A 25,331-nucleotide genomic window follows, 5' to 3' on the forward strand; every position below is an offset into this window, starting at 1 on the left:
TTCGATCCTCAGCACCACATACAAAGATGTTGTGTCCGCCAAAAACTAGAAAAATAAATATTAAAAAATTCTCTCTCGAAAAAAAAAATTAAAAAAAAAAAAAAAAAGAAATAGACCCTGACGTCCCTTTCCCACAGACGTTGACATTTACCAACCCTGAATGTCATGTTGTTCTGGTAACCTCCTAATATACACTAATCAAAAGTTCATGTGCTCATCCTTCATGCCAAATTGTTATGAGGAACACAGTCATTTTTTTCCTAGTATTTTTCAGTTTATTTTCATAGGTTATGTTGACACATGTTGCTAGTACTCTAACACTCTTTCCTTCTTATAAATATTTTTTAAAGTTTTGATTGGCCAAAGTATTTCTTGAAGTAGTCACCCAAAGAAATATCTAAATGTAAATATTCAAATTTTCTGAATTGGAGAGATCAGAAAAATCACCTAATGCAAACTTTTTATTTCTCTGATTTCTAAAAAAAAGATGAAGTCCTAAAATGTCACATGATATAATAAAGGCCACACAGCTACAGAGAGGCCAAGGCAAGAATATACTGGGGTTTCTCCATTTTTAGGCTGGGGTTCTTCTTCCTGCTGAATGCAGGATTCTGTTTTGCTCTTAACCTTAGTTATGGTTGACTCACAACTGTGGGTCCCATTTCTGTTGCTACAATCAAATAAAACCAACAATGTGTAAACTTCCTTAATGCTGTTTATTTAAATACAAAAAAGGTAGAAAATAAATAACAAATATGCTATAAACCTAAAACCTATCTTAATAACAAAAAGGTAGAAAATAAATAACAAAAAATAAATTAAAAAAGGTTTAAAGGTCATAGCAAAGATATTTATTAATATTTTAAAAGGCACACCCAAGAATATTAATGACATGTGACTGAAGGAATATAAAAAGAGAAAGAACAGATACAGGCTCCGTTATTGAAATCTGTTTGTGTTTTCATTTTTGTTTCTACAGTTTACTTGTGGGATTTAAGTAAACTGTAAGATGTTCTTAAGATGTTCATTCAGATGAAACATGGGAGACACATGAGTGCACAGTGCCTAAATGACATGGAACAACCTGAGCATCTATTCAAGGCAAATGAAAGAAGGATTACAGTAAAATTCTGTATTTAGTTCCATATTTGAAATACATGGAAAACTGATGACTTACTAATATAATCCAGAACAAAAAGAATCTCTGTCTTCTAAAAAAGAATCCCTCCAACAAAATCTTAACTTCCTAAAAACTATCCCTGTATTTATAAGCCTGTACCAGGTTTGTACTGCATAAACGTTTAACCAATTAAGAATATCTTTTGTTCTTATCTGTGTCCTGCTTTTCACAGACTCTCTGGTCAAACTGACTTAAGATTTTATAATATTGTCTCTAAGTTTCAACTCTCCCCATTCATTATGGCCAAGAATTAGGGTCCACCCTTTGATCTGACCATTCACCAGTTCTACCATCTTTCTGCTCAAGTTCTAGTAATGTTTATCACCTGATCTGCTTATTTGGGAAATTAATATATAATCAAAAGAATTAAATATATGAGCATGCGTGTCCCTGCCACTAAATAAGAAGAGAATAATGTAAGAATTCAGAGATTGTAAGAAAAATGATAACTTGGGGTTTTCAAATATACATATATATAAACGTGTAAAGACCTTGCTTCTACTTTGATTAAAATCATAGTGAAGTGACAGGCCATACATTTTAGTGAGAAATGATCCATGAGTCAGAACTGGTAGAACCACATATTTGGACAATACAGAGTTCTACATTAGCCCCTGCACATTGCTAGAAAGGGAAGGAAAAGTGAAATACATCCATGGATTTATCACAAAATTTAAATAAGTCTTCCTATTATATAAATTTGGAATTCTAAGTCTGTTTTCTAAACAAAGAAAAGAGCTTACTATAATATTTAAAGGTTTTTCTTAATAGTTACCTTCAAGGAACTGTTGATATAGGATCCTAAAACCATATATCTTTATAATAGAAAGATGTAATAAAATTAATGTTTGTTGTACAGAAGTGTGTCAATTTGCTTTACATTTTAATTGCATTTATCACAAGAGGATAAATTTTCTCAACAATTTGCTTGATAATTATCCTTTGATCATAATCTTGTTCATTAAAATCTGATTAACACCTAGTACATTGATATCTAATACAAAAAGTACATACTGTTAGTATTTTGGGGAATGTTAAATAAAGAAATTTAAGGGGGTTAAGAAACTTGTGAAAGAAAATAGCAACCAGTAAGTGGCCAAGCAAGGACTTGAATCCAAACCAGTGTGGATTAAAAAAAATGATAATAAATATGCTAATTTCTCTCCTGTACTTGAAGTATGATCCATTTGATCCCACAAATTTGTAATTTGCTCTAAAAAGCACTTTATATAAATTCTCCAGCAAGAAAATATATATAAGTGCCTTCAAAAATAAAATATAAATACTAAAATCTATCTTGAGAATTCAAAATTGATTCAGTGTTTCAAAAAGGAAAATTTCAAGCTTGGAACTCTTATATGACACTTCACCTCTTTTTTTTCCCCAAAAATCATTTAGGCAGAATTATCTGCAGAAAAGTTGAAGATGACTGTTTTTCAAATAAGTACCTGGAAAATTTATGTGGAAAGTTTACTTACCAAAGATATAATACAGCTCATAATTATTTCAAGTAAATTTTAATGTCCTAAAATACTATGATTTCCATGAACTAGATGAATAACATAAGTGTAGAAAATTCCCTTTGCTACTCATACCATGATAATATGGAGAGAAAATTACACTTGTTAAATACAGTTATGTCCAAAAATATTTCCTCGTTGTCTTGAATAGCTCTTTTGAAGTAGATTCTTTATGCCACAGCCAATTTTCTGTTTCTTTTATTCTGAGCTAACTACCATTATGCAAAAGGAGAAAAAAATGAATAAACAAAATGCTCAAATAAAAGTATCCAATGGTTGATTCATAGCAAAACCAAATACGGTATCTACAAGGAAGCAGGAATTTCTGATTTAATTTGCTTTCATATTCATTCAATCATTAAAGCAACTGGTTTTAATCTTTGTATTTGGGCTTAGCACAAAAGTGCTTCAAAACCAGAAAAATATTGCATACACTTAAATAACTGCAGTCAAGCAAATTTCCACATACTCAAGGATATACAGAATACATATATGTGTGTGCATGTATATGTATATAGGTATGTATACGTGTATACACGAATATACAAATACACGCATGCAAAAAGCTCTATCTATCTATCTATCTATCTATCTATCTATACACATATATAGGCTGGTTGTTGGCCCTCCATTTATATGGGTTTCACATCCATGGATTCAATTTTAGATGGAAAATATTTGTAGGGCTGGGGCTATGGCTCAGCGATACTGCACTTGCCTGGCATGTGTGAGGAACTGGGTTCAATTCTCAGCACCACATATAAATAAATGAAATAAATGTCTATCAACAACTAAAAAAAATTTTTTTAAAGAGAAAGAAAATATTCGTAAAAAATTTCATTTGTAATAAACATGTATGGATTTTTTCCTTGCCATTTTCCCTAAGCAATACAGTGTAAGAACTAATTATATAGCATTTAAAGTGTACTAGGCATTATAAGTAATCTAGAGAAGATTTAAAGTATAGGAGAGGAAGTAGAGGTTATAAGCAAATACTGTATCATTTTATACAAAAACTTGAGTATTGACACTTTGTTTCCTGTGGGGTCCTAGAATCAATCCCCAATACTAAAGGAAAACTATAAATAATCATATAAACATAGAACATAAAATAAAATAAACATAAAATAAACTGTGATGCTTCCAATGACTAAATATTTACATAAACAACTATACAAGTTCAGTATATTCTGTAGAAGAGATTCTTGAGGTACTTGGAACAAAGCAGCATTGTCACAGATATATCCTACCCTCATCCTTCTTTTCCTCCCTTCTTTCCTTTTTCTATTTCTATTTTCCTTCCTCAATCCTTCCATTTCTTCCTTCTCTTTTTCCAAAAACAATTACTAATCATATTACACATTAGGAATGAGTATCTGTAGAAAATCCAAGGGCAAATAATGACAGAAGGTCTAAACTTCTGAAGAGCTTTAATGTACTGGGTATGAATCTGTTGAAAAAAAATGAAAACCACAGGATTGTAAAGCAGGCTACATTTAAATACAGATATTTCTTATGTGCCCTTGGAAAATTATTTAATTTTGCTAATCTTCCATTTTCTCAAAAGGTAAATGACAATCATTTTAATTTCACTAGGTATCTTGAGAATTAAATAAAATAATATGGATGAGTGGAGAATTTTTCACGTAGTAGATGAACTATAGATGTTAACCATCTGCTCTCCCACATACGTATAAACCGCAAAATGTGATTAAATGTTTCTGCAATGTTTCAGTGTCCACCAATAGCAAATAAAAGAGCTTTACATTGCTCTAAAGTAGTTTACTCAGAGAAGTGCTTAATAAACAATGGTTGAAATGTTGAATATGTTATGAGAGAGAGAGAGAGAGAATATTTTGAGAGATAAAGACACAGCACTGAGAGAGACAGTGTGGGAAAATGAGCTCATGGTAGATATCAATGGCAGATTAAAGGGTGACCAGTACACTCTTTCTTATCCACACAGTGTCACAATGCTGACTTGCAGCATTCCCAATCCTGATTTTATTTTTTCTGCTTTTATGTAGGAGAATCTGTAATTCATTGGGAAGACAGCCAAGGCACGTGGGCCTACAGCCCAGCCATGGTGGGCAATATTCCATGATATCATGAAACAGGTTGCTACCTGAAAAGACAGATGAGCTTGAGAGGGAAGAAGATCTGTTAGATACTCAAATAGAATGGTGGAAACAAGTGACAGGAGGGGCCTTCTCACCAGGGAGTGCCCACCTTCCTTGGCATAACTATTTTGAATGACAATGCCCAGTTTTCTTTTCTCTCATCTCTGTTCTTTTTAAAATTCTATAATTCAATTTGGGTCATCAAAGAAAATCAGCAATGTCAAGCTTGTACTTCACCAGAGAGCAGATACTGAAGTTCTTGTGTGCAGAAGGGGCCATTTTCTTCCTAGCCACCGGATTATGTCCTTCTTCCACAGTTAATAGAAAGCTGAGAACATGAGGAGGATTGCATGAAAATTGATGTTAGGAAGTTGTGCTCTGCCCGACTGCCACGTAGTCAGGATTAGACCTGACTATCACTACTGGAAATAAAAAAGACAAACAGAAAATCTCGATGGTAAGCAAATCTCAATGGTGACCTTCTCAACAAATATTGCAGAAGATTCTATCAGTCAGTCATCAATCTCAAATAAGAAATTACTGTGACTTCAAATGGCATGAGGTTAAGGTCTGACTTGTACAATCAACATTTTGGAGACATAGTCATTTTGATGATATTTTCTGCTACATATAAAGTAAACTACAGTCTACAGTATAGACTTTGCCCATAATTCAACCATAGCCTCCACTACTGGATAAACATTTGCTGTCTTCAAAACTCAACAAAGTCACCAATCATGAAGCCTCTGTTCTGTGCTCTTCACCCACATCTTCAATAACATTGACCCTTACCACCTTTGGGCTTCCATCAGACATACTTCTCTCATTCATTTGTGCCTTCCCTCTCTGCCCCTCTGTTTTCCTAAAACATACATTTAAATGCAAAGGTGAAGACTTGTTTGATTCATTTTTATTAATCTTAAAGATAACTATGAGGCCAGAGAGACATGCAGTGTTTAGCTTGATTATCTTATTTGCTCAAATATGAAGACACTTCAATGAAAAGCTGCTTCCCTGAGCCCTCCCCCAGGGACGTGAAGGAGCACTGCCTGGGCCAGCAGGGAGCCTCTGGGGTCCTGCTCCAGAACAATAGCCAGGTCCCCCTTTGACTAGCCAGTGTTCAAATTCTGCAGGTTATGGCTGCATTCTCAAACTTTAGGACAGAGTCTAGCCAGTAATGGGTGCACAATAAACATTTGTTGAATGACTGTTATCTCATACCTCAAATGTCAATAAACTTTACTAATAAAAAAAAGTTTTTGTTTTTTTTTTTTAAATAAAGCATATTCTTCACCTCTTCAGGAAAGGTCATTCGAATCATCACTAATAGCTTTTCAAATTATATTTTCTACAAATTCACACTAATTTATGATGGTTCAGCTCAGGAGAGATTTCAGAATGATCAGTTAAGTTTACCTTACAACAAATACCACCAACTAAGAAATACAAAATGGCACCTTGCAGATATGGCATTTTTTATTAACCTGATAGCAAAATTAATTGAAAAGAGGATAGAGCTGTAGAAAACAGTGTTTCCAAATAAATTGTAAGGACATCTTCAAAGAAAAAAATGTGAAAAATTTAGATAAAATGATCCACAAACAAAAAAGGTAAAAAGTGTTTTCTTAGCACAAAAATCACAAGGAAAACAAGGAAAAACAGGAGACTGTTTGTTTCATCTTGCAAGACAATATATCCTTCACTTGAAAAGAAGATTCCAATCAAATTTTTAAGGCACTTAAGAAATTACTGAGAGCAATATCTATTCTGTATAGTTAGATTGTCTTTGTGGTATTAATAAAATTAAAAATTTAAAAAATGAGGCATTATTCCATTTTGACAATGTAGACTTTGAAAATAAATAAGTCACTGCAAATAAAGATAACAAGGTATTGGCGAGGGCATAAACTTCTTAAATTCATGAAAGTTTTACCCTGTAAATTTGAAATTCGACTATTTTTGTGAGTTCTCAAACTTGGAAAATATTTATATTTTACAAATCAATATCATACTACAGAAAAATGAATAAAAAAATGCACTGACGATGTATCAAATCTCTTAAGGGAGAAGAACTTACTAAGCCTTGAAGTACTATGGGACAAAGTACAAAAAGAAAAAAGGTGAATCATTGAGGGGGGACATGTAAATGTACACATGCTATAAGCTAAAAATAAAGAAGATCAAAATATGAAAAAAGGCAAAAATCACTTTACAACAAATTCAAAAAGAAAACCATAGGGATAAGTGTTTGGAACATAAAATGCAGTTGTACAAATTACTAAGGAAAGCTCTAAAACCCTTTAAATACACTGGCAAGGGACAATGATTTAGGTGGCTAGAACTGCCCTAACAAAACACAACAGACTGCATGACTTAGACCACAGACGTTTATTTTTTCCTACAGTTCTGGAGGCTGAAGTCCTAGATTTGGCTGATCTGGTCTCTTCCTTGACTTACCGTGACCACCTTCTTTGGGTGCCTTACATGTTCCTCCTTTAGTCTACAGGATTAGGGATCACCCGTATGATATTTTTTAAAGCCCCATCTCCAAATGCAGTAGCATTCTAAGGTACTGAAGTTTAGAACTTCAATATATAAATGGGAAGGGAGGATTCAGAATGTAGGAGAGGTAATTCACAAAAGAAATACTTCTTAAAAATGGATGTAAAAATGTTGCCTTTACTAATAAGTAAAGGAGTGCTAATTAAGAGTGAAATATGATTCTACTTTTTTATTAATCAAAGCAGTAACTGTTGACAAAGTATTTTAATGCTATTATATTTTACTGCTGGTACAATTTCAATAGTGAGTTCTTTGAATACTACCAGCAGGAGTGTAAACTGGCAAACCATTTGGGGAAGGAAGTTTTCAATATAAATCAGGATTATAAAAAATATTAAACTCTCAATAGAGATCAAAATAATCAAGAAAAAGATAATAAAATAGATGCAGATATCAGCATATTTATATCTGGGGAGAGAATTTTTACTGCAATATTATTCATTTGAGTATTACTTATAATATGAAAAAAACTCAAACCATTCTAAATGCTCACCAAGGGGAAATTCTTATGTAAACTCTAGATCTCATAAGCTGGTGTGCAGTCATTAAAATGATGTTTACGAAGACTATGAAACACATAAAATATCTCTGACTTTATATTTTTTAAAAAGTAGGATTCAGTTTTTTATTTAAAAGATTCACATAATAACAGGAGTCAAGAAATACACCTACAGTCATTACTTTAAGGATAATAGAATTGGGGAGTGTTATTGGTTTTTTTTGTTTTTTGTTTTGAATTTCCTTACCGGTTTTATGTATTTTAAATTTCTAAAATGCAACATATACTAATTATGTGGTATTAGCTTTGGTTTGTTTTTTGTAGTGCTGGGGATTGAATTGAGGACCTTTCACACACCAGGCAACTGCTATACTAGTGAGCTACACCCCAGCCCTATATTAATTTTTATAATCAAAAATAATAATTTTGATGTAAATAAAGTTGGATCAAACGTACAAAAGTTCAGTTCCAACCTATTAAGCACAGGTTGACAGGCTAGCCTCCAATTTAAATGCTTTGCTCTCATTTGGCCATATGGTTTTGGTGTTGTTTTGTTTTGTTTATTACATTGACAGGAGTGATACCTTCACTTAATACTACTGCCAACCTCCACAACCATTCTGCTTCAGACACTATAAACATGATAAACCTAAGAAGAAATTACTGTATGGGAAAAGCTGGAGATCTGATTATAAGAATCTGAGAATCATTAATTGAAATCACCTCTTAGGGATCCTGGTAAAATTATTCCCTGCTCAGTGGGTCCAACCTGAGAACTTCCATAACACCTTCCTGAAGGTCAGACATACTTTTTAAGTGAGTAAACATCCCAGTGACGTGTGACACTACATCTCTGCTATCCTTCCTAAGGGCTGTGAAGGAAGTACCCAGAAAGGTATGCAAGTTCTAAGATGTGAATGCCAATTCTTAGTAAGTGCAAGGCACAGAAGACTGCCCCTTGGGAACTGGCAAAATGGTGCATTTTATCTTAAAATATAGAGATTCAATGTATATGATCCTGGAGTTCATGTAGCCCCACAAATTGTAAACATGGGATCAATTCTTTATCAAAAATATCAGTATGTTCATTGGTTTGATGATAATGTTAAGGAGAATTCCAATTTTCTCATTAGCAACATGACTACAATAGGTGGAATAGCACTCCCCAAAATTTATGTCTCTTTGAAATCTCAAAATGTAATCTCACTTAGAAATAGGGTCATTACAAATATAATTAAGATAAAGTGAAATTATCCTGAATGAGACTAGGCCCTAAATACAATGAGAATGACACAAGAACAGGAAAGAACATAAGCACACAGGGGAGAGGCCATGTGAAGCCTGAGACAGAGATCACAGTGGGACCACCAGAAGCCAAGGAACAGCAAGGCTAGGAGCCACAAGAAGCAGGCAGAGGCAGAAGGATCCTCCAAGAACATCCAGAGAGGCCTTGGCTCTATCAACTCCTGGATTTTCAACTGATGTTTGAGCCTCCAGAACCTCAAAAGAATATATTCTCTTGTCTTCATTCATTCCATTTTTAGTAATATGCTTATAGCAGACCTAGGAAACTATCACAGAGTTGTACAGAGACAATAATGCCACATCTCACAAGATCTATCCCTTTAAATAATGGAGGAGAATGGTGTACAGGTAAGAACTGGAGTCAAGGAGCTGAGTACCACTTCCCCTGAGTGACCTTCCTCAGGGCCACCCAGTGAGCTCCCCAATTCCCATTAACCACCTCAGAAGACAGACGTGATTGCCTACCATTGTAAAGAGACTGAACGAGAAGATGCTTGTAATAAGAACTTGATAAGCTACAACAGAAATGCTGACTTTGTTATTGTTAATTGTTTAGAATAAATAGTAATTTTATACTAGATATCAATTTATAAAAATAGAAAATAAAAAAGAAATTTACACAAGTACATGTGTTGTTTGTTTTTAGTTCTGTCATAAAATCCTTTTTACCTAAAGGATGAAATTCCGTGCTAAAGATTGAATTTGGAAGTGGATAGGAGTCACTGATCTCACCAACAGGTGAATTATAGGGATGTTTCAGGAGGGGAGTAACTTAGGGTTCAGTTATTTTTAGGATTGCTGTGCTATTATTAACCAACATTTGCTACACCTTTAGGCATCTGAAATGGGATAATAAAATAAAGAGATAAAGAGATGACCCTGAACATGGTCAAATAGCTTTAGTGTTGCTGATGAAAGAAAGAAAGAAAGAAAGAAAGAAAGAAAGAAAGAAAAGAAAAGAAAAGAAAGAAAGAAAAGGAGGGAGAGGGGAAAGGGGAGGAATAGGAGGAGTTAGGAACAAAGAATCCTGCCATTTATGTCCTGAGTTTTTATGGCTTTCTCCATACTATTTGAGAAAAGTGGTAAATGGTTAACACCAAAGGCAAGAGATTCAATTGTTGTTACTTAAGTAATAATCACATAAGTATGATACTGCTTTTAAAAATTCAACAAGAGGTTTAATTTCATTTTATTACATGTGGATTTTGTTACATGTGGATTTCCTCTAGTATGAGATAACTGTATTTATGTGGGTTTGTCTCTGTGTCCTCTATTCTGTACCACTGGCCTACAAGTCTGTTTTGGTGCCAACACTATGCTGTTTTTGTTACTATTGCTCTGAGTATAGTTTAAGGTCTGGAATACTAATGCCACCAGCTTCAGTCTTCTTGCTAAGGATTGCTTTTGCTATTCTGGGTCTCTTATTTTTCCAGATGAATTTCATGATTGCTTTTCTATTTCTATGAGGAATGTCATGGGGATTTTGATTGGGATTGCACTGGATCTGTATAGTGTTTTTGGTAGTATGGTCATTTTGACAATATTAATTCTGCCTATCCAAGAACAAGGGAGATCTTTCCATCTTCTAAGGTCTTCTTTAATTTCTTTCTTTAGTGTCCTGTAGTTTTCATTGTAGAGGTCTTCTTTCACCTCTTTCATTGATTCCCAAGTATTTTTTTTTCTTTCTGAGGCTATTGTAAATGGGGTGGTTTTCCTACTGTCTCTGAGGATTTGTCACTGATGTACAGAAATGCCTTTGATTTATGGGTGTTGATTTTATATCCTGCTAATTTGCTGAATTCATTTATTAATTCTAGAAGATTTATGATGGAATTTTTTTGTCTTCCAGGTATAGAATCATATAATCTGCAAATGGTGATATTTTGAGTTCTTCTTTTCCTATACATATCCCTTTAGTTTCTTTCATCTAACATAGTTTCAAGAACTATGTTAAATAGAAGTGCTGAAAGAGGGCATCACTACCCTGTTCGAGGCTTTAGAGGGAATGCTTTCAATTTTTCATCATTTAGAATGATGTGGGCCTGAGGCTTAGCATAGATAGCTTTTACAATGTTGAGATATGTTCCAATATCCCCAGTTTTTCTAGTGTTTTAAACATGAAGGGGTGCTGTATTTTTTCAAATGCTTTCCTCTGCATCTATTGAGTTGATCATATGATTTTTAACTTTGAGTCTGATGAGTCTGATGTGATGAATTACGTTTACTGATTTCCATATGTTGAACCAATCTTGCATCACTGGGATGAACCCTACTTGATTGTGGTGCACTATATTTTTATATGTTTTTTAATTCATTTTGCCAGAATTTTATTGTGAATTTTTGCATTTATATTCATTAGAGATATTGGTCTGAAGTTTTCTTTGATATGTCTTTGTTTGGTTTTGGAATTGGGGTAATATTGGCCTCATAGAATGTGTTTGGAAGTGTTCCCTCTTTTTCTATTTCATGAAATAGTTTGAGGACTATTGGTGTTAATTCTTCTTTAAAGGTCTTGTAGAACTCAGCTCTGTATCCATCAAGTCCTGGCTTTTTCTTGGTTGGTAGGCTTTTGATGGTATCCTCTATCTCTCACCATAGGCAAAACTCAATTCAAAGTGAATCAAGGAATTAAATCAGAATTAATTGAATTAAACCGGAGACCTTGTACCTAATGGAAGAAAAAGTAGGTCCAAATCTCCATCATGTCAGATTAGGCCTCAATTTCCTTAGTAAGATTCCTAAAGTGCAAGAATTAAAACCAAGAATCAATAAATGAGATGGATTCAAACTAAAAAGCTTCTTCTCAGCAAAAGAAACAATCAGTGAAGTGAACAGTGAGCCTACAGAAGGGGAGCAAATCTTTACCACAAGCACATCAGATACAGCACTAGTCTCTAGGATATATAAAGCATTAAAAATCTTAACCCTTAAATAACAAATAAGCCAATCAATAAATGGGCCAAGGAACAAAACATATACTCTCAGAAGAGGATAGACAATCAATTAACAAATATATGAAAAAATGTTCAACATTTCTAGCAATTAGAGAAATGCAAATCAAAACTCCTCTAAGATTTCCTCTCACTCCAGTCGGAACGGCAGCTATCAAGAATACAAACAATAAGTGTTGGCGAGGATGTGGGGGAAAAGGCACACTCGTACATTGCTGGTGGAACTGCAAACTGACACAGCCAATATGGTAAGCAGTACTGAGATTCCTTGGAAAACTTGGAATGGGACCACCATTTGACCCAGCTATTTCTCTCTTTGGCTTATACCCAAAGGACTTAAAAACAGCATACTACAGGGACACAGTCACATCAATGTTTATAGCAGCATAATTTACAACAGCTAAATTGTGGAACCAACCCAGATGCCCTTCAATAGATGAATGGATAGGTAAACTTTGGTATATATACACAATGGAATATTACTCAGCATTAAAAGAGAATAAAATCATGGCATTTGCAGGTAAATGGATGGAGTTGGAGAATACAATGCTAAGTGAAGCAAGCCAATCCCCAAAAAACCAAAGGCTGCATGTTTTCTTTGAAATGAGGATGACTTATAATGGCAATGGGTTGGGGGGAGCATGTGAGGAATGGAGGAACTTTAGATAGGACAAAGGGGAGAGAAAGGGAAGGTGGGGGCAAGGGGGTAGAAAATATGGTGGAATGAGTTAGACATCATTACCCTAAGTACATGTATAAAGACACAAATGGTGTGAAAATACTTTGTGTATAGCCAGTGTCTTGAAAAATTGTGCTCTATATGTGTAATATGAAATGAATTGCATTCTGCCTTCATAAATAACAAATTAGAATAAATAATTTTTAAAAATTCAACGTGAAAATAACTAGAGTAATAAATACATTTCTCAGTTGTTGTTTTTTTTTTTTTTTCCTTTTTGCAGTGCTAGGGCTCAAACCCAGCATTACTCAGTTCTTAAAGTAACTGCTTAAGTGTGCCATTTAGAAGATTCGATTTATAACTCTTGATGGTGAACCTCTTTGTGCAATAAAAATATTATCAAGACAAATTATTTCACTCTCTCATAACTGATGTTATCGAAACAAGTTTTCAAAATCAAATGAAAGATAAAACCAGAGAAGAAAACAAGAGTAATTTCCGTATGCTCATTTTTAAGGGGAAATCAATGACAAACCTAGAGTGTTCTGAAACCAAATGACAGCAAGCAGTGTCTCCGAAGCTCATCATCTCAGGGAGCATTCTGCCATCACTGGTCATTAGCTCCCTCATCACTGCTGTGTCCATGGAAGCCTACCTTGATGTCTGCCACAGTTCTCTGGTCTTCTTCCATGTGCAAAAGGAGGACCAGTGTGGCGATGCTCATCCTTCACTGCTCTCACCTACCGTCTTCCCAGTTGACACCACTCCTTGACGTGCAAGTGGCAGTTATGGTGGAAACAAACTTGATGATGCCCAGGGTTTCTCTCCACCCTCACCCTTGAGTGCAGACCCTTCCCCAATCTTGGTGGGGTCACTGCTATGCTTATCTAATGAGATAAGCTTTCATCACTGACTTCTGCTTACATTAGCATGCACATGTGTTACCACTGCTCTCCACACAGACAACACTGTTGTCACACCGAGGGCTGGAGCCCCCTCACCCTTCTGGACCACTGGGTAGGGAGAAGGCAGGACGTGCCTTCTCAGAGCACACCTGCCTGAGATCCTTGCCTGAGCACCCCTCCCACAGAGTCCCCAGCTCTTATCTTTCACCTCCTTTGATTAGAACTGTTTCTCTTCATACTTAGAGTCTAAGTTTCTCAGTCCCAGTTTGAGGCTTGACCTGTATCTTCCAAGCCACTGTCATTTTCTAAGCACAGAACAAACCCAAAGTATCTGAAACAGTTTTAATAAACTAATGGAATTAAAATCTGTTTATTTTCTATTCTATAACCTTCAGTAAGTTGTTTAAATCAATCATGCTTTATTATTTTTTATGCATAAAGATATCATTTAAAACAACTTTTAGAGATAAGATGTATTCACAAATACTATGGATATCATTCTATCAACTCTGAAGTACCCACTAGGTACCTCAAGTATGAAAGGTTTTATAAAGGGCTGGGCTGTAGCTCAGAGGTCGAGCACTGCCTAGTATGTATGAAGTACTGGGTTCAATCACTAGTACTGCCAAGAAATAAAAATAAAAAAATATTTCACAAGAAAAAGCCATGCCGTTATTTTCATTCCCACAGATTCTGTTTTCTCAGCACCAGACACCCAATGTAGTGGTACTATTGGAATTAGACACCCAGAATCACCTCACAGGGTTTCCCATAGAATCTTGAGGCTGCTTACATACTTCAGGGATACATGATAAAATTGGGGAATGAGATGGGAAAAAGAAGCATAAATAAATAGTGATATGAAGAACCACTATTTATTACAATCACTATTTATAACAATCATCATGGTTCTGCAGCCCAAGGATTTTCATTACCACAACCAGAGGTGAGAGCTGCATTTCTAGTTTCCTGGAATGTCCCTCCTTTCTCTAGATCTGAAGCTGGGAATCAGGGTGCAGGACTAGGGTTTCATGAAGGCTTGTCTATTAAATAAGTAAAGCATTGATGTCTTTTGCGTCAGTAAATTGATTTTAAATACATTTTGTAAATAAATGTCATTTACTCAGAATTTATCAGGATCAAGAATGATGTAATCCATATGTTTTACATACATTATTCTCATCTATGCGGTGCATCTAAAAGGTGTGATAATTTGCTCAAAGTCTGTGACTGTCCTGAGAAGAATAATAACCTATCTCCTTTCAAACTACATTGTCCAAGTGCTCAACATTTGTTTAGAGGAAAAACTGTAAGCTGTATAGTCAAGGACAGAGAAGGCAGACCACTGCCTTCTCAGAAGGTTAGCACTCCACTGGCCCCATACAGCTGCAAAGAAATTAGCCCTGGACCCCAAGCTACGAATTACAAGCAATTAAAAAGGCCTATAGTTAAGTGGATTCATCCTACCACCAAGTTAGATGAGTGAAGTCATCTCTGTTACTTAACTCCTTTGGAGGTAGTAGAAAGTCCTGTCCTCTCCCCCAAAGCAAATCATATAGAATACTTGCCTGCATGGCAGGCAGTTTGGAGAACACAATGGATTCATTTTCCTTCCATCCCTACTGCTGCCTGCTTGATTCTCCAGGCCTTGCAGGAATGCAAAGAACCTGATCTGATGGACTCTATACTACAGGGGCAGGTGGGCAAAAGGGATAGTCGTAGAGGAAGCATTAAAATGTATTATGTAATACAAAGCAAACATCTGGTTTCTCCAACAATCAGTGACCTGAGGGGTGGGGAAAGGGTATATAACAAATGTTACCCACTAAGAAAAACTCAAAAACCATAAAGCCAAATGCCCTATAAGGATTCTGTTTAAATCCTGACACAATCCATTTTTGTAAAATATCTTTTTAGTTGTAGATGGACAAATTACCTTTATTTTATTTAGTTAGTTTTATGTGATGCTGAGGATCGAACCCAGTGCCTCACACATGCCTCTACAATGAACTACAACCCCAGCCCTGCAAATGCATTTTTTAAAGAATTCTTATGAAAACTGAAAAAATGTGAATATGGATATATAGATGGAGTATAAAATTGTATTAAAATTATTGTGTTAGGTGTGATAATGACTTGGGACTTATGTGCAAACATGCACTTATCAGTTGGAGATGCATACTTAAGAATTTCAGGAGATGTACATTATATCTAGTATTTGTCTCAAAATATATCCCCCATCAAATAATAGACAAAACAAGACAGGAAAATCACTGGAAATTGTCCAAGTGAGGAAAAGGGTGCATGAGCTTTATGGTAGTATTCACTTTCTTTTGTGTTTGGACGTTTCATAATAAAAAGCTTTAAGAACAGCGAATGCATTGATTCTTTTTTGCCTCAGAAGGAGACATTTGTGCTTGCCAGGTAATATATCCAAGTTTTATAAATGTAACTGCAATGCCTGGATCCATTTAAATTCATATGAAATCACTACGGGGGTTGAACAGAGGGATAGAAAAAGCAAGTGGAGCTGTGAGGATAAGGAGGCCTAAAGAGGATGAGTTTAACATGATCTCTGATGGAACAATCGATAATCAAGTGCATGACCACAATATGAAAGGAAAGAGTGAATGTCACATAAAGAAGTTCAAGTAATAAGGTGACAAAACTAGAAATAGAAAACAATTCTGCTGGTCTGCACGTTGCACAATCCCTGTTGTCCTTCAAGATCCATATAAAACATTATAGACCCTTTGCCAGCTCTCCACGGTTGTTAACTGCTCCCTTATCTGGTATTCCACAAAGCTTCATTTGCACTTTTCTGGGTCCCCCCTCCCCCCACACACACTTCGTAAAGTAAAGAATATAGATAAGCAAACACCTTGGAATGGTACATGGACACACTGAATAAATAGTAAAAGGGATGAATGTATGGGTAACAAAAGGAAGGAAGGAGGGAAGGAAAAAATAAGTCCTATTCCTTCCTGAGAAGAAAGAAAACCACTGGGCTTAGAGGTTGGGGGCTTATATATAAGAAAAGACTTCATTTAAATAACCTCAAACTATCTGGAATGAGATGCTACTTTCCATAGTAGGCTGCTACCAGGAACTTGTTCAGTTTGTTTTGTTTTAGCTAGACTAAATCCAGACAATCTCTTTGTGCAAGCAATTCATCAAATATGCCAAGCTGGAAGCAGCGGAGGGTTTTTATCTCTTGCTGAGCAAAGAAAGTTTTCATTGAGCTATCACATGCACAGTTATTTTTATTTGACTCTCAGTTGAAATACTCCTGCTGCATGGCATATTGAATACTTTATTGACCATAAAATGTGCCGCTGCAATTAGAACTTTTCTTTCCATTTTTTTTTTTAAATTTTTTTCCAAGCATTTTGCCTTTCTGGAGGCATTTGGAAGCTCATTCTTGTTTATCAGTTTTCTAAGGATGTTTGCAATTTAGCAAAACTGAATTGGAAATTTAGTTAAATATCTGGCATCTTAGAGTGTTTCCCAAGATCTGCAGTTATGGGAAGCAGAACACTGTGTGGTAAGACTCCTAGTGTGTAATATATAAGGGTGTTTTTCACACTAGCTGAAATCCTAGAAAAAAATGCCCTCTAGATAAATCACACAAATCCACTTAAGAGACTGCCTTATAAATCATGCAGCCTTGTCAGACAGTCTTGGGGTGCGCTAAGTGCTGGTTCTTTGAGTTGTTTTACAGACAATCACCTTGATTTGGTATCATCACAATAAATGGCATAGACTCATGGCAAATACCACATTTAAACAGCATGAGGTTTCAGATCTCATGGCTGAAGCAGAGATGGGACTTGGAATAGAGGACACACAAAGCTCTGGACCTTGCAATTCAAAGGGCAGGAACTGTCCATTCACCAGTAAATAAAAACTGAAGGCAGGCAGACAGGCAGGCAGGAAGGAAGGAAGGAAGGAAAGGAGATCTTGCTCTGTTCTTTAAGGAATAGGTCTAGATGATTTCTCACGGGAGCACTGAAGATTTGAGTTGCTACATTTGCTCACACCTTTAAATCCTCCGTCAATTATTTCCTCCCATGTGTCCCCACCAAGATAGTAGTGGAGGCCCCACACATGCACTCAGGTCTCAGGATATAAGTTGTGCTGTTTTCCATAAATTATGCAGCTGCTTCCAAGGAAACTATTTGTTGACATATCATGCCTTTCATGGAGCTCTGCAGTCAAGTCCTTACCCCAGGGCCTCCAGGCCTAGAATTCTGATGACATTCTGATGAGGTGGCATGACTGCAGCTGAGAGTTTCCAGCTCAGCTTTTAAGCTCTTTGATGATTTTTCTCACCCCTCCATCCTGCCACAGCCTCTGGGCAATAGGCAGAGACTCCAAGAATTATAGCTCAGTTTTACTGAGAGTCCATCAGACTTGTGATGTGGCCTTGAACAAAACAGAAATATCTCCTCCTTTAAGGAGCTCATGTTCTAGCGATTCTCATGGTGAGGGCTTGCATCTTCCCACAGCAGGTATCTCACAAAGTATTCTGCATGCACTGTTTAGTTTTCTGTTTTTTTCTCAATTCTCTTGATAACATTTTTCTGCTCTTTGCTCAATTGCCACATTATAAGAGAAACTTCTCCTACTCACCTTATAGAAAATATTTCCTTCCCACTTATAAAAAGTACCTCCCACTCCACCATTCCTCCATCTCCCACCTCTACATGATGATCTAACCTTGATTTATTTTCATACAGTGTCTTTATCATTACCCGAAAAAAGTTCATTCACTTATGAGCTTATTATTTGTCTTTCCTTGCTGGAACATAAACTGTTTTGGGGCAAGCAACTTAGCTAATTCACTGATGAGTACCTAGCATATCCTAAGTGCTGGATAAATATCCACTGAAAGGATTAATTCATGAATAACCACAGGGAAGAGGTATGTGCAATTATTCCACTCTTAGAGATAAAGTGACACGAATGATGAGAAATTTGACCCCAACATCAACCAACTCATAAGCAGTGAAGTCTATGCTCAGACCAAGCCTTTCAGAATAAGAGTCTGGCCCCTTGATCATTACTCTAAATTGTTGCAATTTATATAACCATTTCCTTAACAGAGTCAAAGCTTCCCTCTAAGCCTAAACTTCCTAGGATGAGATGAATATACTTAGGAGAAAAGAGGTCACTGAGCCATGTAATATATAGGGAAAGGCACAACCAAACTACAAATATAATCCTAAAAATCTCCAGAATAAAACTTAAACTAGTATCAGCTATGCAGTGTTAATATAAAATTAAAGGCCAGCAAGGGAAAAGGGGAAGGAATAAATAGCTTTGGAGTCCAAAATGGATGTTAATGTTGTGTCTGCCACTAATCTATTCACATTCTCAGCCTCAGTTTCCAAATCTATAATGTAAGGATAGATGCCTAGTCTCCAAGGTTCTGGCAAAAGGAGAAGACATAATAAATGCAAAGTTTCTGGCACACACTCCAATCAAGTGAGGGACTCATTTAGTCAGTCATGCTACTCTAATAAGTCCTAAGCAAATAGATGAATAAAATGAGGTTTCACTTATTCATCTATTTACACATCACATAAACACAGCAGAGGTTTGGAGCTAAGCATCTCAAAGGAACAAACAGCCTTTCTTCAGAGCAACTGAAAGCCAAGGACAAGTGGCTGATGCTAATTGGAGGCAAGAGTCCCTAATCTCAGCAACTATGTCCCAAATTTGTTTATTTGTTGCTGACCAGATCAATAAACTGATAAGGCGGGGGTACTAGGTGCACCTGTATCCAAAGAGTCACTTAGACAGCTATCGAACTCTGCAAGCATTGTTAAGAGAAGCCACCTATTGGTCAAATATCTGGCCAGTTTTTTGAAAAAGAAAAAAAATGGAGTTAATTAAAGATGCTTAATAACAACGTTGCTAATATTCACTATATGTTTACCAAAACCTTTCATTAGAATTTGTGTTAAATTTATTTCTCCCAATTTCTATAATTGCTGATAGAGTAGTAAAGATGGTGCCTAGGACACGAGTGGCTGGTGCTGCTATTTCTCTTTAGTAAAGAAGTCTTAGCTATTGTTTTACAGACTATAGAAAAGATGTGGAATCTATAGTCCTGGATTTGAATTCTAGGTTCATCAATCGCCAGTAAAATAAATATCACATATTTGAACTTCCTTTTTTTCTTATAGGAGTAGGAGGTTTGCCACATAATACATGGATATTTTTAGTAAATGCTACTTCAATTTTAATATTGTCTCCAAAGTTAGGATTGATGTCATGTATTTCTTGGGGAAATTAATCAAAGAGTACGTAGAAAGGTTCAGGACTTTCTGTAGTCACCTATTGCCTAGTATTGAGTCTGAAAATAATCTCTAGAGATATATTGACTTATAACTCTTAATTAGCAGCTCTGTGTCCTTATGAAGGTAATATGATCTCGGTATATTCCTCATCTGAAAAATGGGTATGATAATAGAACCAACTCCCCATTTTCCTGTAAAAAAATAAATTCAGAAAATATGTATCTAACACAAAGCCATGCACACAAGAAACTAGTCAGCAAAAATTTGCTGCTTTTAATACGTTTTTAATAACAAGAAGAAACAAAATCCATTCATCTGATAAAATTTCAGGCGAGACTCCATGTCCCAGATGCTGCTCACAGCCCTGGGGATAAAACCAGCAACTTCTCTGTTCTCATGAAACTATTTTTGGTTAGAAATTGATATAGGTCAATGTCAATAGTGATAAATGCTCTCTGAAGACAATAAAACAAAGTAACAAAAGTACAGCCAAATGCAGATGTGTGTTTGGGGAAGAGTGTTTGGGAGGTAGTTTATAAATAGGGATGCCACAAGGGCCTCCATAAGGAAGGAAGTTGGGAGCTCTGACCTAAATGATGCTCACAAGCCAGGTGGACATCATGCAGATTGTCCGCAGGACTCTGGCACATGCTCATTCAAGATGTGCTTTCAGGCTTTCTGCAATCTGTCATTTCTGTAAAGTTGTAGTCCTAAATAGGATCCAGATTCAATACATGTACTTTGGTCACTTTTCTTTTACAAAAGGAACATTCTAAGATGTGTAAATGGTGTCCACATAATGGTTTTTGGAAAGAGAGGTTTCGGTCTATAAGACTTAGTTGGGACATATTCTGTGGGCACCCTGAGCCTCAGTCAGGTCGTGTATAAAATAGACCTGAAACAAAACCATTACGGAATGCTTCTTGAAGGCAAAGCGCGTGGTGCAGAGATGATAAACTCCAAATGGTCACTATCAGCAGTAGTGGAAAACCCTGGTTAAGAGCTCTGATGGCCACTACATAAACTGTGTGATTTCTCTGTGCATCTGTGTCCTAATCTGTAAGTCAGGGATAATTATGATAATACTCTTATTAGGCTTGTGTGAGAAAATAACTGAGTTGTATAAAAACACTTCGAATGTTTCCTGGCACAGAAAAAAAAATCTCAACAAGTGCTCATCTGTGTGTTACTCATGGCATGGAGATTGGCTTTCGTAAAATATAATCACAGACCCTTGGGCAACTGTGAAAGAGAGGACTACTGGCTTAGAAAATGTGAAGAACCTGTTTTTTTCCCAGTCAAATCATCCTTAACTCCCAGAACAATCACATGTTCATTCTTGCATCTTATTTCTGGAGATTTAAAAATACTAATTAAAATTTTCAACACAATGATGTGGTCAGTGAGCAAGAACCCTTGCTTTGGATAATTCTGCCTGTTTTGATGGATCTTTTAATTTACCTATTTCCCCAAGATTGAGTCAAATTATCACTATACAGCTCTTCTATCAACAGTGATATATGTGTCATTTACAAATAAAAAAATTAATTTTAATATGTCATTAATTGAACAAACTGAAAGTTTCCAACCAAGTATTCTTAGTTTCATGACCCAAGTTCTTGCAATCAAAGAATCATAGAATCTTTAATTACAAAGATCTTCTGAGATGATTTTTCCCAAGAACAGTAATCATCCTACCTCCTCACAGGCAGTAATAATTGATCAGAATGTATTTTTTAATCTCTGAGTTTATGCCTTAATATGGCTTTAATAATGAGTTCTAAAAATCCATTCCTACACCAAGTTGCAGGGGAGGTGACCTATTCATCTGGTCTCAATCCTCTCTTGGGAGCTGACTTCCGAGCAGCTCAATGCTGACTTTGCTGAGGTCACCCAGCAGTAGATGTGGGATGACAAGCCAGTCAGCCCCATGCCTCATGCCCATGTGCTTCCCACCACTCCTTGTGACCTGCTATTCCAAGCCTGTCTGAACATGCCTACAGATCCAGGCTAAAGTCCTCATCCTTCATCTCTGTGGAGCTTAATGCGCAGCTCCTCTGGTTTCATGCTCTTGATTCTTTGTTCGCCTTTCTTTTTTCTCTGACATACATATATACATATATATTTATTTATTTATTTTTATTTATATTACTGTAGTATTATTTTTGAAGACAAAAGGACTCAGGTCTTCAATGATTCTATCTAGCTGCACTCACACTCAAGAGGAGGATCCTGCAAGCAGAGATTGTGGGTGTGAATGTAAAAGATCCTGTCCTCACCCAGTGTCCTGGGCAACTCAAGGACTCATGCTTTTCCTTGCAGAAAACTTAGCTAACTTGCCCTCCTCACCATCTCTTGCCAAACTTCCTTAATCTAACTTCCAGAACCCATGCTTTAACCAAAGCCAGTGTTTTAGTTTTTTGTTTTGTTTGTTTGTTTGTTTTTTCCAGCTGTGATCAAAAGACCTGGCAAGAGCAATTTTAGAGGAGGAAAAGTTTATTTTGGGGCCCAGGGTTTCACATATCTCAGACAGCTGACTCTATTCATTAGGGCTTAATATAGGGCAGGACATCATGGCAGAAGTGTTTTGTGGAGGAAAGCAGATCAGACATGGTACCAGGAAGCTGAGAGACAGCTCCCCTCACCATGGACAAAATATAAACCCCAAGGGCATGCCCCATCAACCCACCTCCTCCAGCCACAACCTACCTGCCCACAGTTAGCATTCAGTTAACCCCTATTAGAAGATAATGCATTTATTAGGTTAAAACTCTCACAACCAATCATTTCACCTCTAAACCCTCTTGCATTGTCTCATCTCACACATGAGCTTTTGAGGGACACCCAATATTTAAACCATAATACCAGTGAGTACAATCTATTAGTTCAAAGAATGATTGTAAAAATCTTCAGTGCTCTGCTAATAATAAAGCAATAATAACACAAGAAAATTTTTTATAATAACTGTGCCAACAAAGGGGTGAAAACACCACATGTACACATTCATGCTACTAATTATCACTACTGGAAGAGCTGACTTAAATTCATGCTTCAATTAGATACACATTCTCATTTAAGTAATATTCATTTGTTCAATAAAAATGGGAAACTTATGGGTTTTGAAGATTGACTTTATTAATATATTTGTGTTCGGTTGGCAGCAGGGCATGGTGAAAAGGAGAATCATTGAGGCCTTAATTCTAAGTCATTTCTGTGCCAATCAGAGTATGGGACCTCAGCTCTATGACAATACCTTACCTGTATAATAGGAGGTGAAATGATCTCTGTCTTTCAAGTATTAAGGAGCTAAAATTTTAAATCTGTCCAATTATTTGCTGTTCTGTGAGTAAGCTTCTCAAGGCTAACCACATGGTCATGAAACACATTCCCATGGTTTTCCAAAGATACTCAACACATTCTGTAACAAGATGTGCATTTTGGATGACCAAAAGATATCTTAATAATCCAAGAGTTTATTCATTATATTCATTGACCATCTACTAAATGTCAAGAGCTATTCTAGGTAATTAAGAATCTGATATTTTTGGTCTTATACGAAAAGCATGATAAACCTCAGAAAATCAAATAACTCTTTATAAAGTGGCTGTAAAAACAGATTCAGAGAAGACACTAGTAGTTCTTTTGGATGCACCTTGTTAAAAACACCCTGTATCTTTTTCAACAATGAAACTTCTAAATTGCACCATGATAGTTACTAGGGTTGATAAACATATTATGTGTGTACTTTTCCCCTTAAATATCCATCTAATGCTTATTCAGCAAACAAATGAAATATTCTAAAATTTGTAGAAGAATGCATTATTTCTAACTTTTCAAATTAGATTCAACCTATAAGGCAAATAGAAGAGGAAAGCAATACATTCATTCAGTAGAACACTATATTAGCCATTAAAATCATCTCTCAACACCAAATTTATAATCAAGTGGGAAACATAATTCTTAAATTCAAATAAAAAAAGAATGAAAATGTAATATATTAATATAAATTTGTAAAACAAGGACCAAAAAAGGCAAAAACTAAAATCCTGAAAAGCAATATACTAAAAGTAAATGTTTCCTGTAATGAGATTATATAATTTACTCCTTCCATAGATCTTGTTCCCAAATTTACTCTAATAAGACAAAAAGGAAGGAGATTATATTGGTTAAAAATAAATTAATTTGTTTTATCTTTTTTAATCCCTTGCTTGGCAAACTGGAAAAGGCCTAGCTACCTAAATAACTAAATAAAGACAGAATAGGAAGTCATGTTTAGAAACACAACTCTACCTTAATATGATGCATATTATGAAACTACTGAAAACTTATGATTTACTAAAGACTCCACAAAAAATTCCAACTAGCCAGGTGTGGTGAAACATGCCTGTAATACCAGCAGCTCAGGAGGCTGAGACAGGAGGATCACGAGTTCAAAGCTAGCCTCAGCAATGGCTAGTCTCTAAGCAACTCAGTGAGACCCTGTTTCTAAATAAAATACCAAATAGGGCTGGGGATGTGGCTCAGTGGTCAAGTGGCCCTGAGTTCAATCCCTGGTACCCAAAAAAAAAAAAAAAAAATAGAACTAATATACAATTCATTCAAGCTTCAGGATTGACAAAATCAACATACAAAAATTAGTAGAACTTTAGATATCAATAATGAACTTGCTAAGAGAAAAATCATGAAAGAAACATCATTGGCAATGGCTACAAAGAATCAAGATACCTGAGAACAAATTTAAGGAAGGAAGTGAAAAATATCTGTGATGAAAACTACAAAACACTGATGAAAATAATTTAAGAAGAAACACAATTTCCAAAAATGGAACAAACTCCCATGTGTGTAGATTGGAATAAGCTAATATTGTTAAAACATCTATAGTATGCAAAGTGATTTATAGGTTCAGTGCAATCTCCACCAAAATACCAATGGCGTTCTTCACAGAACTTAAAAAAGACAGCCCTGAAATTCACATGGAAGCACAAAAGACTGAATAGCCAAAGCAATCTTGAGCAAAAGGAACAAAGTTGGAGGCATCACAATGCCTGCTCTCAAGACACTTCACTGTTATGGGGACTGAGGCAACATGGTACACGTATGAAAACTAACACGGAGATAGGAACAGAAGAGATCTCAAAAATAATCCTGAGCCTCTGTAGTTGACATTTTCTTGCCACAAAACCTGCCCTGTTGGAGGATGGTGAGCTTCTTACATAAATGGTGCTGAGAAATTGGATATGTGGAAGGTAAAAATTAGATCTGAAGTCAGAATAATATATGTGTGTTGAAAGCCTGGTCCCTAATG

The sequence above is a fragment of the Callospermophilus lateralis genome, chromosome 8 (assembly GCF_048772815.1).
Source record: "Callospermophilus lateralis isolate mCalLat2 chromosome 8, mCalLat2.hap1, whole genome shotgun sequence".
Classification (NCBI taxonomy): domain Eukaryota; kingdom Metazoa; phylum Chordata; class Mammalia; order Rodentia; family Sciuridae; genus Callospermophilus; species Callospermophilus lateralis.